General features: G+C 40.9%; 1 protein-coding gene across 4 annotated transcripts in view; it reads right to left on the bottom strand.

Moving 5' to 3' along the window:
* Positions 1-15,469, bottom strand: part of SCFD2 (sec1 family domain containing 2) — a 149,053-nt gene that overhangs the window by 79,658 nt on the left and 53,926 nt on the right. The window lies entirely within an intron of this gene.

Raw genomic sequence — 15,469 nt, 5'->3', positions numbered from 1 at the left:
AGAGTGGCTGGGACAACTCAGTAAGCTGTGTGGGGTATAAATAGTAAAATTATCATTATGGAATGGGACGTCCCTATTTTCATCAGAGAAATGTTGGAGGATATGTTATCTTCTTGAATGTCACAAAGATGGCAGACAGTTAGAAGGGCTTTGACTATTTTGCTCAGACCCTAAAGAGTGTAAGCCAGGCAGAAGAGCCTTGGCAAAGAGAAAATGCCAAGCTAGTTGGGAAATCAGGGGGCAAGGAAGGGCCTAACACTCAGAGCTCTAAAATGTGCAAGGAACCTCTGAGAATGGAGACACCCTACCAAACAATAACCCTCCAAATTGTGCTTGGTGACTGTGAACAGCAGTGGAGGGTGGCAGTGCTGATGTGCTCATCCCACACCTTCAGGTGCTTAATTAACTTGAATGCCTGCAGAGGGCTTCTGGTAAAATTATTGTAGGAGGCCACTTCCAGCTTATGCTTACAAGGGCTCCACAGTGGCTGAGGTATCTAGTTAGTTGGAGATGGGCTAAGGAGTAGGCAAGGCTTCTGCCATCACCTTCATTTCTTAAGAATGTCTCTAGACCCACACGGAAAATGAATACTTTGCCAGAGGCCAGTACTTTGCTACGAAGTGCCCCCAGTTGCCCATAATACCTTTTCACTTAAAAATGGAAAAGGAAGGGGAGGGAGTTGTAGCAAGTGCCAAGGGAGGAGTTCACACTGGCAACCCAAAATTCAGGTACTGAAGAGCAGCAGGTCTCCAAGGTAAGAGGCAGGAGGCTCTTCAAGGCCTGACTTCAGATGCCAGAGATTAAATCTGAAACTTTTACATGCAAAGCATGGGCCCAACCACCTAGCTACAGCCATTCCCCTCAAAGACTACAGTAACATGTGCTATAATGTTTGCTTGTGAAACATGGACCACTTATAAACGCCATCTCCAGCTCCTCGAAAGATTCCATCAAAGGTGTCTCCGAAAAAATTTACACATCACTTGGGAAGACAGGCGAACTAATGCCAGTGTACTGGAAGAAGCAAAGATCACCAGTGTGGAAGCAATGATTCTTCAACACCATGAACTGGTCGTGTTGTGCAGATGCTTGATTATCATCTGCCAAAGCAACTACTCTATTCCAAACTTAGAAATGGTAAGCGTAATGCTGGTGGTCAACAAAAGAGGTTCAAAGACTCTCTCAAGGCAAATCTAAAAAAATGTAGTATAAACACCAGCAACTGGGAAACACTGGCCTGCGAATGCTCCAATTGGACAACAGCCTATACCAAAGGTGTCATGGGTTTTGAAGACACTCAAACTCAGGATGAAAGGGAGAAACAGGCTAAGAGGAAGGTATGCTTGGCAAACCCTCACCATGATCAGCTCCCGCCTGGAAACCTATGTCCCCACTGTGGAAGGACGTGTGGATCCAGAATTGGCCTCCACAGTCAATTATGGACTCACTTTTAAAACCGTGTTTATGGAAGACAATCTTACTCGGCTATGAGTGATCGCCGAAGAATAATACTGTTTGTCTCAGTTATACAGCATTATTTGAAAAGCAAAGCAACAAACATCACAACAGCAGTCAATAATCCACTTTGAGAAACAGAAAGAACCCTAACAGAAATTATGACAATACAGAAGGAAAATGAAAATTAGTTTTGTAAGGTGACCATTTTTATGCCAAATATTCTAACTTTTTTTTTAAAAAAGGCTTTCAGTATAAATGAACATCAGAAATTATAACACAGAAGCATTGTGGCAGAGTTGTTTCTTTAAAAAAATAAACAAACAAACAAAGTAGCATAGCTTCATTTTCTACATGTGGGCAAAATCTATTACAGTGGAAAATATAGTCTTTAGTTATTGTCATCTTTTCCTTTGTGTCGTGTGAGGAGGCATTTTTATGGCGATTCCAGAGAAAATGGGAAGGAGCCTAGACATTCTTGGTGTTGCTTATTATCTATTTTTCAGAAAAATGAATCAATGGTCAGAACATTTATTTTAGATAGGGACACCCACAATATAATAAACTTGCCACTCAGGCAACCATTATGAAAACTGAAGCTGAATTAAACTGTGCTGTAGGATGCTGACCCACACATACACCCCACCTCCCTAGCTTTCTTGGACAGAGAAAATAAACTACCGTTCAATCTTCAGACAAGGGAAGAAATATATTGTGGGAAAGTCTTATTGAACTATTCAAAACGATGAAATTTCTACTAACAGAATGAAGTGTCTAGTTAAATTAGATTTACAGCCCAAACCTATACGTGATTAGCTCAGAAGCAACTCCCAATAAATTCCGCTGGATTTACTTTCTACCGAATGTGCACAGAATTACAGCTTTAAGATTATTTTTGCTTGCAAATGTCCACCAATAAGTCAAAGCACTCTTGCGGAGGGCGGGGAAGGATTGCTGTAAATTGCATGTCTACTTGGAGCAAATACTGAGTGCAATCTTTGTGCACACTTAGATTTTACTGCCTGCAACTGTAATAGAAGGAAGCTCGCAGAAGGGGGCTTTCACACAACCATTATCCCACTCTAGCAGTTTGTGACCATTAAAAAGCCTCCCTGGAGGGTCGGAGGAATTTCCTGACTAGTGTATGATACGTGCAGGAGGATGATAGGGTGGAGGGTGGGGGAAATTCCACTGCAAACCACTCCGCCCCATCCCACACAATTCAGGAGAATTCTGGACTTTCCAAGAGGACTGGGGAGCAGTGCAAGGGAAAGGAAGGGATGTGAAAGTCCCCTTTCGTAATCTTCCTTCCACTCAGGAAGTCAGCATCCATGCTGCATAGGATGTAAGAGCTACATTACACTACTAAACTCCCATTGACTTTGATAAGGTTTAAAAGCAGCCTAACCACATGGAGGAATTGTAGCTAAACCATGCTGGCAGGAAAAAAAACCCCCTAACGTACAAAAATAAGTGCAAAGGCGGTACCTCAGGTTACAGACACCTCAGGTTACAGACGCTTCAGGTTACAGACTCCGCTAACCCAGAAATAGTACCTCAGGTTAAGAACATTGCTTCAGGATCGGAACAGAAATCGCACAATGACGGCACAGCGGCAGCGTGAGGCCCCATTAGCTAAAGTGGTACCTCAGGTTAAGAACAGTTTCAGGTTAAGAACGGACCTCCAGAACGAATTAACTTCTTAGTACCACTGTAGTACTAATCTATCTGAAAAACCATGGCTAAGCCTACATTTGAAATAATACAGCCAACTTACACCTCTGAAATCATTAAGTGCATTTAATACAAGGAGGGCCAGTCCCAAGGCAATAAACAGAAAGAAAAACAAAATAAAATCTTTTACTATTATTGGTAATTTATAGCAGACACCACTTTTTGAAACCAACCATTATGGGAAATTGGGCTTTAATTCGTAGGGTTGCTATTCTGACAGTGTTAAAGAGTTCACAGTCAAATCTGATGCTTGCAGCAGAGTCCTAATCAGCGCTGTTTTTCTAGGAAAAGACAAACATCTCACTATGAATATCTCCCTCGTTCTCTTACAATAGCAGTGGCGCCTACCTGAGAGGTGAGGAACCAGGTTTCAGCAAGTTCTGGCTGCCAAAAAGCCCTGGTCTTAATTCAGATGTCACGCTAGCAATCTCTAAGCCATAGAAGTTAGTAAAGCCTATCAAAGTCAATGGAACTTACTTCCTAAAAAATGTGCTTAGGATCAAAGCCTTAGTATACCAGTACTGATTTTACAACACGGTAACATCTAAATAATCACACAGTAAGGCGAAAATCTGAAACTACTAATTATGAGACATCGGTAAAAGATGTCCTATTAGTAGTGGTGACGTAACCATGATAAGGAGGTCATATTTCATCATCAGACAGTTCAAAAGGATTCCTCTCAAGCCACAATCTCCATCTCTGGTTTATATCACAGGCTGCCTAGGCAGCGCTCACTTATATGTCAGCCAATACATTTTGTTCAACATTTAAAACGCTGACACTTTCAAGTGTTTAAAGTCAGAATAAGCTTTGGTTTTAAAGAGTAAGTCAGTCAAAAATCTTATATGGTAATAATTAGATACATTTTTTAAAAAAGAGTTGCATTATTACACTTACAGTTTTACCTCAGGTTACAGACGCTTCAGGTTACAGACGCTTCAGGTTACAGACTCCGCTAACCCAGAAATAGTACCTCGGGTTAAGAACTTTGCTTCAGGATGAGAACAGAAATCGTGCTCCGGCGGCGCAGCAGCAGCGGGAGGCCCCATTAGCTAAAGTGGTACCTCAGGTTAAGAACAGTTTCAGGTTAAGAATGGACCTCCAGAACAAACTAAGTTCTTAACCCGAGGTACCACTGTATGTAAATGTACAATTTGGAGAAGAGTTAACATTTCACAAATAAGACTCAGAGGAAGGATACTATTGCTCTATTGACATTCCTTTCAAGGCCTGAACACCAAACTGCTGCCCCCAAATCTTTCACGTGTGGTGGGCAGTGGGGCTGGCTATACAGTTGTATACAGTTGTACATGGTGTACCCAGTTGTACTAGGTACACCATGTAACATACAACTGAGGTAATACAGCTGTACGCTTGTATAGCCATGGGTTTTATATTACATTGACCTCATGGATAGGGGGGAAGTCTCAGTGTCCTCTCCCCCCTCGCAAATCTCCAGGTAAAGGTAAAGGGACCCCTGAACGTTAGGTCCCGTTGTGACCGTCTCTGGGGTTGCGGCGCTCATCTCGCTTTATTGGCCGAGGGAGCCGGCGTACAGCTTCTGGGTCATGTGGCCAGCATGACTAAGCCGCTTCTGGCAAACCAGAGCAGCACACAGAAACGCCGTTTACCTTCCCACCGGAGCGGTACCTATTTATCTACTTGCACTTTGACGTGCTTTCGAACTGCTAGGTTGGCAGGAGCTGGGACTGAGCAACGGGAGTTGACCCCATCGCGGGGATTCGAACCACCAACCTTCTGATGGGCAAGTCCTATAAATATGATACAATCCAAAGGTACTTGGACAGTCAAGGTCTTCAGCTGTTTTAGTAAGTATTCTGGAGTTTAATTCCAAGGGTTCCCCATTAACTTATTAGGGTATCTTCAGGGCTTTTTTTTCAGTGAGAACTTGCTGGAACTCAGTTCTGGCACCTCTCAAGTGTGCGCCATTGCCATTCTAAGAGAAAGAAGGAGGCATTCATGGTGAGTTCTGGTACCTCTTTTTCTAGAGAAATAGCACTGAAGAACTTCCCTTAATTTATGCCATGTATTGTGTTGCCTCAACTTCCCCCAAACCAATGACATTTATGGTGGAATTTTCCTGTTCCAAAGCTCACCACCACCACCACTTAAGTGATATTTTAAATTAGGAGCCATCTGTTGACCTGGAAATCTGCCCTCTTAGGTGCATAGGTTACATTTCTTCAATTCAGCCATCATGGCAGCCTGGAAATTCGGCTTCTGGAGCTCATCATTTTGGAAGCACTTACCAGAAATGAGACACTGTACAGTATCGGGATTTCCCATTTTTGTTCCAGGATTATAATAATAATAAAAAAACCCTGCATGCCCAGCAATACTTTTGACATTCACTCTTTGAATAGCAGCTTCCATTGGCAACCCATGTTTGAATCTTAATGGGAGCTTTAAAGAAGTTTATGATGTAGCATCTGTTCAAAGAAAATAAATCAAACTGGGTATGTATAAATTCTGGACTGTGGCCCAGGTATATCTTTTTTAACACAAGGGCCAAATCTTTATTAGAGTAGACAGCAATGGATTATAACAGGAGAAGTGCATCTGGATTGGCTTTAACTGGCTCTAACACTGTCATGCTAAAAAGGCCTGCAACTTAGTCCTCAACAATGTAAAAAAAACTTGCATCCCAGCCATTTTCTCAAAATGTAAAACACTGAGATATGTTACACTCCCCATAATTTAAAATATGGGAAATAAAATGTACTTCGTATAATGAATCAAGATGAAAAAGCGTCTTGCTTGAAATATTTTATAAACAGAAATGTTAATATACACTTTAAAAACTGCTCACATTAAAGAAAAAAAACTGCTCACTGATGAAAAACACGATTTGCAATAAAAGGATATGATTTTGAAAAGTTAGATCCATTTCTTACTACAAAACTAAGCAAATTTATACAAATCAATCTGGAAATATATAGGCCATAAAAATATTTGTAAAAATATACTGACAAAGGTCATTATCTTAAAATGGAATTTTAAAAGACACATGTCTTAATTTATCAGAAGGTTGTATTGTCATAAACATAACTTTTATGGAATCTACAAGACTCAAAAACAAGAATTTCCAGTCATTAAGCCTGGCAAGGGCTTAACGTTTCCAACCTCCTAACTATGGCTAATGTTTCAAGTGCAAATGTAGCCATGTCTAGAAGATAAGGAACATTACATCTTCATTGAGCCATGGTATTTGGCTTGCATTGCCTCTGTTGAAACAATTCATATGAGCAGGCTATAAAAGGATCTTTGCTCTTTTTAACTGCCCCATATTCATGCGAATTGGATTTCTGTTGGAGGTGCAAACATTTCAAATAGTGTAACAATTTGCAGATATGTAGTACCTCCACATTTTGAAATGCTTTGCTAACTTAAAAAACAACATGAGAAAGAATATTTGGTTTGGTTTTTGTTTGGGTTCTTTTAAAAAAGGGTTTTCCCCAATAAGTAATTACTCAGAGTGAACTTTGCAATATTATGCAGAAATTCAGAGAATAATTGGATCCAGACCTCTAATACTCCCAAGCCAAAAAAAGAGAACCATCTTCTTTGATAAACCGGGCTGATAATCAAGATGCAAATTTGCATTATATGCATTTGCTTTACTTTGATCATTAGTCATTCCTTAAAAGGCAGGCAAACGAGAGCAAAACAAAAAACAAAACCCCAGATCCTTCAGCTTAACTTTCTACTTTGATACACTGAAGATTTAAACCTTCTTGAAGTGATGCAAGAGCCATCCAAAACCAATCTAAGAAGTAAATACAGTGGTACTGTGGTTTTAAGAACAGCTTAGTTTATGAACAACTTGGATTAAGAACGCTGCAAACCTGGAAGCAGGTGTTTTGGTTTGTGAACTTTGCCTTGGAAGCAGAACATGTTCCGCGTCCTGTTGAGTGTACATTGTGTCCCCCGCTGCTATGGGAAAGCACGCCTTGGTTTAAGAACACTTTGGTTCTTAAGGACTTAAGTTCAAGAAGGACATTGACAAACTGGAACGTGTCCAGAGGAGGGCAACCAAAATGGTCAAAGGCCTGGAAACGATGCCTTATGAGGAACGGCTAAGAGAGCTGGGCATGTTTAGCCTGGAGAAGAGGAGGTTAAGGGGTGATATGATAGCCATGTTCAAATATATAAAAGGATGTCACATAGAGGAGGGAGAAAGGTTGTTTTCTGCTGCTCCAGAGAAGCGGACACGGAGCAATGCATCCAAACTACAAGAAAGAAGATTCCACCTAAACATTAGGAAGAACTTCCTGACAGTAAGAGCTATTCGACAGTGGAATTTGCTGCCAAGGAGTGTGGTGGAGTCTCCTTCTTTGGAGGTCTTTAAGCAGAGGCTTGACAACCATATGTCAGGAGTGCTCTGATGGTGTTCCTGCTTGGCAGGGGGTTGGACTCGATGGCCCTTGTGGTCTCTTCCAATTCTATGATTCTATGATTCTATGATTCTATTCTATGGTTTAAGAACGGACTTCCAGAACGGATTAAGGTCGTAAACCAAGGTACCACTGTAGAGACCTCACTCAGTGTTTTCATCTAGTCTGAAACTTCTGAGTTATGGTTCATCTAGTCTGAAACTTCTGAGTTATGGTTCTCTATCCTGAAGGTACAATACCACCTTCATCACAATACAACCTTAACAAATTATTTGCTGCATTTGTATCTTCAACCTCAATTAAAAGAGATACTTTTACACACATACTTAGAAAAAGTATCTCTGATTCCTATTTTATTTTTTTTAAAAAAATATTTATTAGGGTTTAGAATAAAAATAGATATAATAAACAATATAACATATGTCTTAACATAATTTCACATTTTCTTTGGACTTCCTCACATCTCCCGCTCCCACTTTCATCATTATAACATTTTGCCAGCAATTTATCATCTTGTTTACATTCTTATATCCCATCTGTGTATTTATAATCTTATAATTCTCAAAAAAATTTATATTTTCTCAATCTCACTTATTATCTTATCTTAAATCATCTAATTTAGTGGTGCTCAGTTGTTTATGATCTAGCATCCTGCTTAGCATTCAGTCAAATTACAGTATTTTTGTAAATAAGTCTTAAATTTCTTCCAATCCTCCTCCATCTTCTCCTCTCCCAGGTCACGGATTCTGCCAGTCATCTCGGCCAATTCCATATAGTCTATCAGTTGCATCTGCCATTCTTCCAGTGTGGGTAGATCTTGAGCTTTCCAGTGCTTTGCAAGAAGTATCCTCGCTGCTGTTGTTGCATACATAAAAAATGTCCAGTCCTTCTTTACCACCCCTTGGCCGACAATACCCAAAAGAAAGGCCTCTGGTTTCTTTGTGAAGGTATACTTAAATACCTTTTTCAATTCATTATAAATCATTTCCCAGAACGCCTTCACTTTAGGGCATGTCCACCAGAGGTGGAAGAATGTTCCTTCGCTCTCTTTACATTTCCAACACTTATTATCAGACAGGTGGTATATTTTTGCAAGTTTAACTGGGGTCATATACCATCTATATATCATTTTCATTACATTTTCTTTCAAAGCATTGCATGCAGTAAATTTCAACCCAGTACTCCACAACCTTTCCCAGTCCTCAAACATGATATTATGCCCAATGTCCTGTGCCCACCTTATCATAGCCGATTTAACCATTTCATCTTGTGTATTCCATTTTGACAGCAAGTTATACATCCTTGAAAGTACCTTAGACTTTGGTTCTAACAGTTCTGTTTCTAGTTTCGATTTCTCCACCTGGAACCCTAGTTTCTTGTCATTTTTAAAGACTTCTTTAATCTGAGCGTAATGTAACCAGTCTCGCACTTTATCCTTCATTTTCTCCAAACTCTGCAATTTCCAGTTGTCTCCATCTTTTTCTAGTATTTCCCAATATTTTGGCCATCTGATTCCTATTTTAAACAAGTGTTCAGCTAGCACATTCCTAGATACAACCAGTGGTAATTAAAAACAGCAATACTGTTTTATCATAGAATTGCAGAGGTGGAAAGAACCAAAAGGATCATCTAATCCAACCCTCTGAAATGCAGGAATCTCTTGCCCAATGTGGGACTTGAATCCATGACCTTGAGATTGAAAAGGAATGCCAGATTACTCAAGTACAACTTTTTGACAGAGGGAAAGATAATAAACCAACATTACAATCCAGATAATATGTGGTGTCACACAGCCACACTCGTACAATCTCAGATTGCAGGAGTTCACTAGAACAGAAGGAAATGCATGTAGGTTCAGTAGAGTTCAGCAGTAACTGTTAACAGCAAGCTAAACACAACTGCAATCTGTGCCCTTCACTGTATTATTCAGAAGCAACTAATTTAATGGCAAATAGCCTCCCTGGAGACGATTCTAGCAGCTACTTATGAAGTAAGGACTTGCTTATATAATCATTTATGGTCAAATAACTTCTTAATAACTCTAACCTCAAATTAATCAAGAGACTATGGATATTCATGCTTTCTTTGGACCCAATTTACATTGGAATAACTGACTCAATAAACTTAACAACTGGAATGACATCAGCAGTTATGACGAATTGACAGTCTCAACACATCACGCAACAGGCTATTAAGTCAAAAGAATGGTCTAACTTACACTTACACTCAGAAGTGGTAAGACAGAACAGGTTCAAACTGTTCTTTCTCAATTATTAATACACAAATATATATCATTTCAAAAGGTCCCAAGACGATAATTAAAAAGAATACAGCAGATGCAGCTATGTATGTACGAAAAAAGGAGGATATTTCTGCTTCATTTGACAATAAATCAAATCCTCCATAAAACATGCTTGGTGTTAAAACTATGGGAGTTACAAGAATGAAAAGCCAGATCAATGAAACACGCTTTCATTTCAGGACTGTAAACTTTAAAAAATCATTATGGAATAATCATGGAAGATTTGCAGCACTAAAGGTTCCAGCAAGCACACAGGATTCTAGGACACAGATACAGAATATTGTGAATCATGTTAGAAAAAGAATCTCATAGGGCACCTCCAGACATCCTTTTTGTTTTGCATTCATGATGATTTGTGCTCATGATAGTATCAGGGAAGTTATACGTGATTCTACTTCCAAGACTATTTACGCCTGCAAAAGTTTACAGGGAGCATTACCGCCTTATGACATTTTGCAAAACACACCTGCAAAAAATAAAAACATTAAACACATCAGACTGAAAGGGCCCATATATTCTCGAGATTTTTCCCGCTTCAGGAAAATCTGTAGCTTAATTCATTGGATGACTGGGACACTGGCACATGAGTAAATTCAATACTGGGCAAGAACGTGTTATTGTCAGTTTTAATGAGAGTAGGCCTGATCCAAGCCTATCCCAAGCCTGACCTCCTCCTCCAATGAGGACCCCAGTGACAGAAAGTCCAAAGGTCTTATGGGGCCTCCTGACTCTAGTGCTGCCCCAGACACTTCCAGCATGTTCAGATAAGCACTGGCAGGCCCATCTGCAAGAGAGGATTCAGAGTGGACAGAGTTCCTAATTTCTGCCAGCTCTTTTGACTGAGGCATTGGAGGGGGTTGTTGAACTATCGCCTAGTGCCATGAAACACTGGTGTCAGAAGGTGCAGGCAATGGCAGCTACCCGTCAGTGGAGTGCACACTTGAAGGGCTGCAAGAACCAGGCTCCTTGTGAGTAAGGGGGCTCCTTGAGACCAGGGAACCTTGCAGGCTGAGCTAACCAGTTGTAGCAGGGTCTGGGGACTCAGCTAGACCGGTAAAGAAAAAGAGATTTATATGTGTTGTACATGCGATATAACATTGTGCCACCGGATGGCGATGTGGAGTGCCGTTTTTCTCTTCCCATTTTCCCTGTTTAAATTTACAACACTTTAAACTGAAATGCTGTCTAGATCCAGCTTCTGTGACCAGGCTACATAAACCCTCCATTGTAGAATGCTAGTAGCTAGATCAACACAGGTCCTTAGGTCCATGTAACCCATCTTTTGATGGTGGTTTCCACCCTGACTGACCTCTAGAGCCCTGCTAATACTTGCTATTGCATTCTGCCAACCTTTGAATTGCTCTGCTGTGTTGACTTCAGCTTCGTCTCACAAAGCTGCTATTGGACTATACCCATTAATGGACTTAGTCATTGTTCTTGACCTCAGCTTCTCCTTAAGATCTGACTGCTACCAGACCAAGGCAGGACAGAGAGAAACTCAGCTTTTATATTTACTTAGCTGCCATGGTCATTGCCTTAGAGAATTAAGAATTGTCTTACTTACAAATCAAAATCTGGTTACTCTTCAGAATGAAGGGCATTTATTCTGGGATAGCATTTATAAGAGTATAAAAGAGCAAAAAAATACTCATTGGGAGGAAAAGCCCTACAAACTCTCGAGTCACAAAGCTAAAATATAAAAAGGGAACTAAAGTTTTGTTGCCCAATCCTTCCTACCAAAACAGGGTCCTCACTGCCATGTAAGAGCTGTTTGACAGTGGAATTTGCTGCCAAGGAGTGTGGTGGAGTCTCCTTCTCTGGAGGTCTTTAAGCAGAAGTTTGACAACCATATGTCAGGAGTGCTCTGATGGTGTTTCCTGCTTGGCAGGGGGTTGGACTCGATGGCCCTTGTGGTCTCTTCCAACTCTATGATTCTATGAAATGTGACTATCCTATGCTGCTTGTTAAACTTGCAGCAGATCCTCAACTTGTGACCTGAGAGACATATAGGTAGAGTTTTAGGTTAAGCACTGCTACTCACCTCTGGCCAAAGGATAGAATCACCCAGATATTTCCAGATGTTTCTGAAATTTATCTAGTCATGGTTGGTGTCTAGCCTAACCAAATGAGGGGGCACTGTTGCTGTATAGGCCACCTCTCTCAGCCTCTCCCCCTCTCCTCACTCCCTCTGTATCTTTCTTGCTCTGACCTCTCATTCACACACACACACACACACACACACTATAAATCTTGAGGGCAAAGTTTCACAAACTGGAACAATCCTTCTGGATTTAGAATGTCCAGGTTTTATAATGGTAGAATGCAATTGACTCAATTAGGTCAAACTAGGGCAGGCACCCCCTTTCTATGTAACTGAAGGGACAATATGAAGGTTGGTGGCAAAGTAACTCAAATAGTTTCCTGAAACCATAAATGAGCAAATGATCCTCTGATATGACTGGTCATTAATTCTTCTAAAACAGGGGTCAGAAAACCTTTTCAGCAGGAGGCTGGTCCACTGTCCCTCAGACCTTGTGGGGGGCTGGACTATATTTTGGGGAAAAAAATAAATCAATTCCTATGCCCTACAAATAATCCAGAGATGCATTTTAAATAAAAGGACACATTCTACTCATGTAAAAACACGCTGATTCCTGGACCGTCCGCGGGTCAGATTTAGAAGGCAATTGGGGCAGATCCGGCCCCTGGGCCTTAGTTTGCCTACCCATGTTCTAGAAGTACCCTAAAGCAAGTAGATGAACATTAATAATGGAAGGATAGGACTTTAATCCTTTACCTAATCAGATCAGGATCACAAGCGTCCTATTTAATAAATCCCTATTCATGTGAATAACAGGGGATCATATTCTGACTTATTTCCTTGGTTTGTTAACCAACGTTAAACCGGAGTTCCCCAGTTCAGATGTTAATGGGGAACTCTGCTTTAATTCAAGTCATGATGTTTGCATCAAATCCAGCATGCAAAGGGAGAGAGAAGCATTCTGCCATGATACTTGTTCCCAAATTCCACAATCATGGATTATGAATGGTTTATGAACCATTAATTTCATACATGCGATTTCTCTGTTGAAAAACCAAGTCCCAACGAGCTTCAGCAATAAAAAGTGTTGCTAAATCATAAGACAGTTTGGCTCCACATATTCCATAGCAACAATGGAACACTTGTGGTTTCTTATGTTTTAAGTCCCTGCACATCTGCTTTCAACAGAAAACCTACATTTCAGCCCCTAATTTCTACATAAAAACCTGTATGATATGCAAGCTGGGAGGTGGGAGTGGGTGCTGGAATCTGGATTTCATAAAACCTGAAAGGATCTAAATTATACCCAGGACAACTACTGAAGGCATCATACTACTTCCAGGAAAAAACAGAACCATAGTTGTCCAGTTACAATTGGAAGGGGGTGGTGGTTTTGCCGTTATTAGTATGATGTCATGGTGTCTAGGGGTTGTGGATTCCTAGCCAGAAAAAAAAACTTGGAAAAATCAGGAATGGAATTGTTCCAGGAGATGATTATTTAGGCACTCAATGTGGATATTTAAATTTTCCAGCTCTTCAAACCTATTGTTATAAACAAGAAGAAAACCAACAGTTCAAGCAGCTTACTGAACAGCATACCATATTGGCATTCTTAGCAGAAAATACTGAAAGGTAATACCTTCTATAAGCACATTTACAAATGCTACAAAATGTGAAACTGCATGCTAGACAAGACCCAAAAAAAGGGTGGTGGTGTTGTTGTTGTTGTTGTAGTAAAGGTAAAGGGACCCCTGACCATTAGGTCCAGTCGAGGCTGACTCTGGGATTGCGGCGCTCATCTTGCTTTATTGGCCAAGGGAGCCGGCATACAGCTTCCGGGTCATGTGGCGAGCATGACTAAGCTGCTTCTGGCGAACCAGAGCAGCGCATGGAAACGCCGTTTACCTTCCCGCCAGAGTGGTACCTATTTATCTACTTGCACTTTGTCGTGCTTTCAAACTGCTAGGTTGGCAGGAGCAGGGACCAAGCAACAGGAGCTCACCCCGTCGCAGGGATTTGAACCGCTGACCTTCTTATCAGCAAGTCCTAGGCTCTGTGGTTTAACCCACAACGTCACCCACATCCCGTTGTAGTAGTAGCATCTCATTTTTCTGAAGGACACACACACACAGTTTCACAAAGTAAGTAAGCAGAAAAGAATGCTCCTGTTTTAAATATGTGTGAACAGCGTTCTCTGGGATCTTTCCAAAGAAGCCACATGTATGGAAAAGAAAAGGTGAGGCGGGGGAGGGAAAAGTGGAGTTCCTCCTAAAAAGCATGCAGATTAATTTTAAACACAGCTTATTGACTAATTAAAAAGTTTACTTAAACTTAGTTTTTAGGCGACCTCTAAATGTCTGTCTGCTTATGTATTTTGAGAAATGTAAATAGCTAATGGATATTTCGACATATCAGGTTCCTGCTCCAGTTGGCTGACTTGTTAAATTGGCAGGAGTTGAGGGGCCAGCAAAGCTAAAAGCATATATCTTGTGTTTTAAATAAGGGGGGCAGACAGACATGTTACGGACACCTCTGTGAAAACTGCCATCCAGTTTAGGGTCTGCTCAGACCAGGTGCTGAAGAGAGGAGTAAACAGTGACACCTGAAAGCATAATAAAAAGTTGAGCTTTTATAGGAATTATGATCTAAATTCCATTTTGAATACCATACTAAAATAGGAGCTGATGTATATTTATCTAGTTTAAAAGCCATGACTCAAGATTACACATTTAAAAAATAATAATAATGGCCCTATGTTTTATACTGACTTGATCTTAAAATTGGACAGTCTACATTTTGTTATAATGCCATATGTATTGCTCTACTTCCCTTTGGACAACATCAGCAAGGCTGGTCGTCTGGGCAGCCCAAGACCTCCATGCACGCTGCCAGGGCCTGCACTACAGGGAAGTCACTTCCGTGCTGCTAATGCAACAGTTTGACTTCACCCCTGGAGGCACACTCCATTGTCTCTCAAGACAGATGGATGCCAACTGTACTTACTAGGATTTATATTGAGCCTATGAGACCCAAATAATATTTGCTATCTATGAAATAGCCTATAGTCTGTAGGTATTCTTGCCATTAAATACAGACCAAATCTGTATCAAGTAAAACCAAGTCTTAGTACACAGCTAAAGAATCAGATGTCAATTCCCAGTTTTAGCGTTTAAACTATTTCCTAAAACACAGCACTTATATTTAGGTTCTCCGCTTTATCCTGAGGGCTCAGGGTGCATTATGGCAAGTTTTCTAATCACACACAGTTTCTTTTTTTGTGTGCTAGCTTAGGGTGTAAAGGTAAAGGGTAAAGGGACCCCTGACCATTAGGTCCAGTCGTGGCTGACTCTGGGGTTGCGGTGCTCATCTCGCTTTATTGCCTGAGGGAGCCGGCGTACAGCTTCCGGGTCATGTGGCTAGCATGACTAAGCCGCTTCTGGCGAACCAAAGCAGTGCACAGAAATGCCGTTTACCTTCCCGCCAGAGCGGTACCTATTTATCTACTCGCACTTTGACGTG

This window comes from Podarcis pityusensis (assembly GCF_964106645.2).
Source record: "Podarcis pityusensis genome assembly, chromosome: 9".
Lineage (NCBI taxonomy): Eukaryota > Metazoa > Chordata > Lepidosauria > Squamata > Lacertidae > Podarcis > Podarcis pityusensis.
The sequence above is the reverse complement of the archived record's forward strand: the minus strand, read 5'-3'. Positions and strand labels throughout refer to the sequence as shown.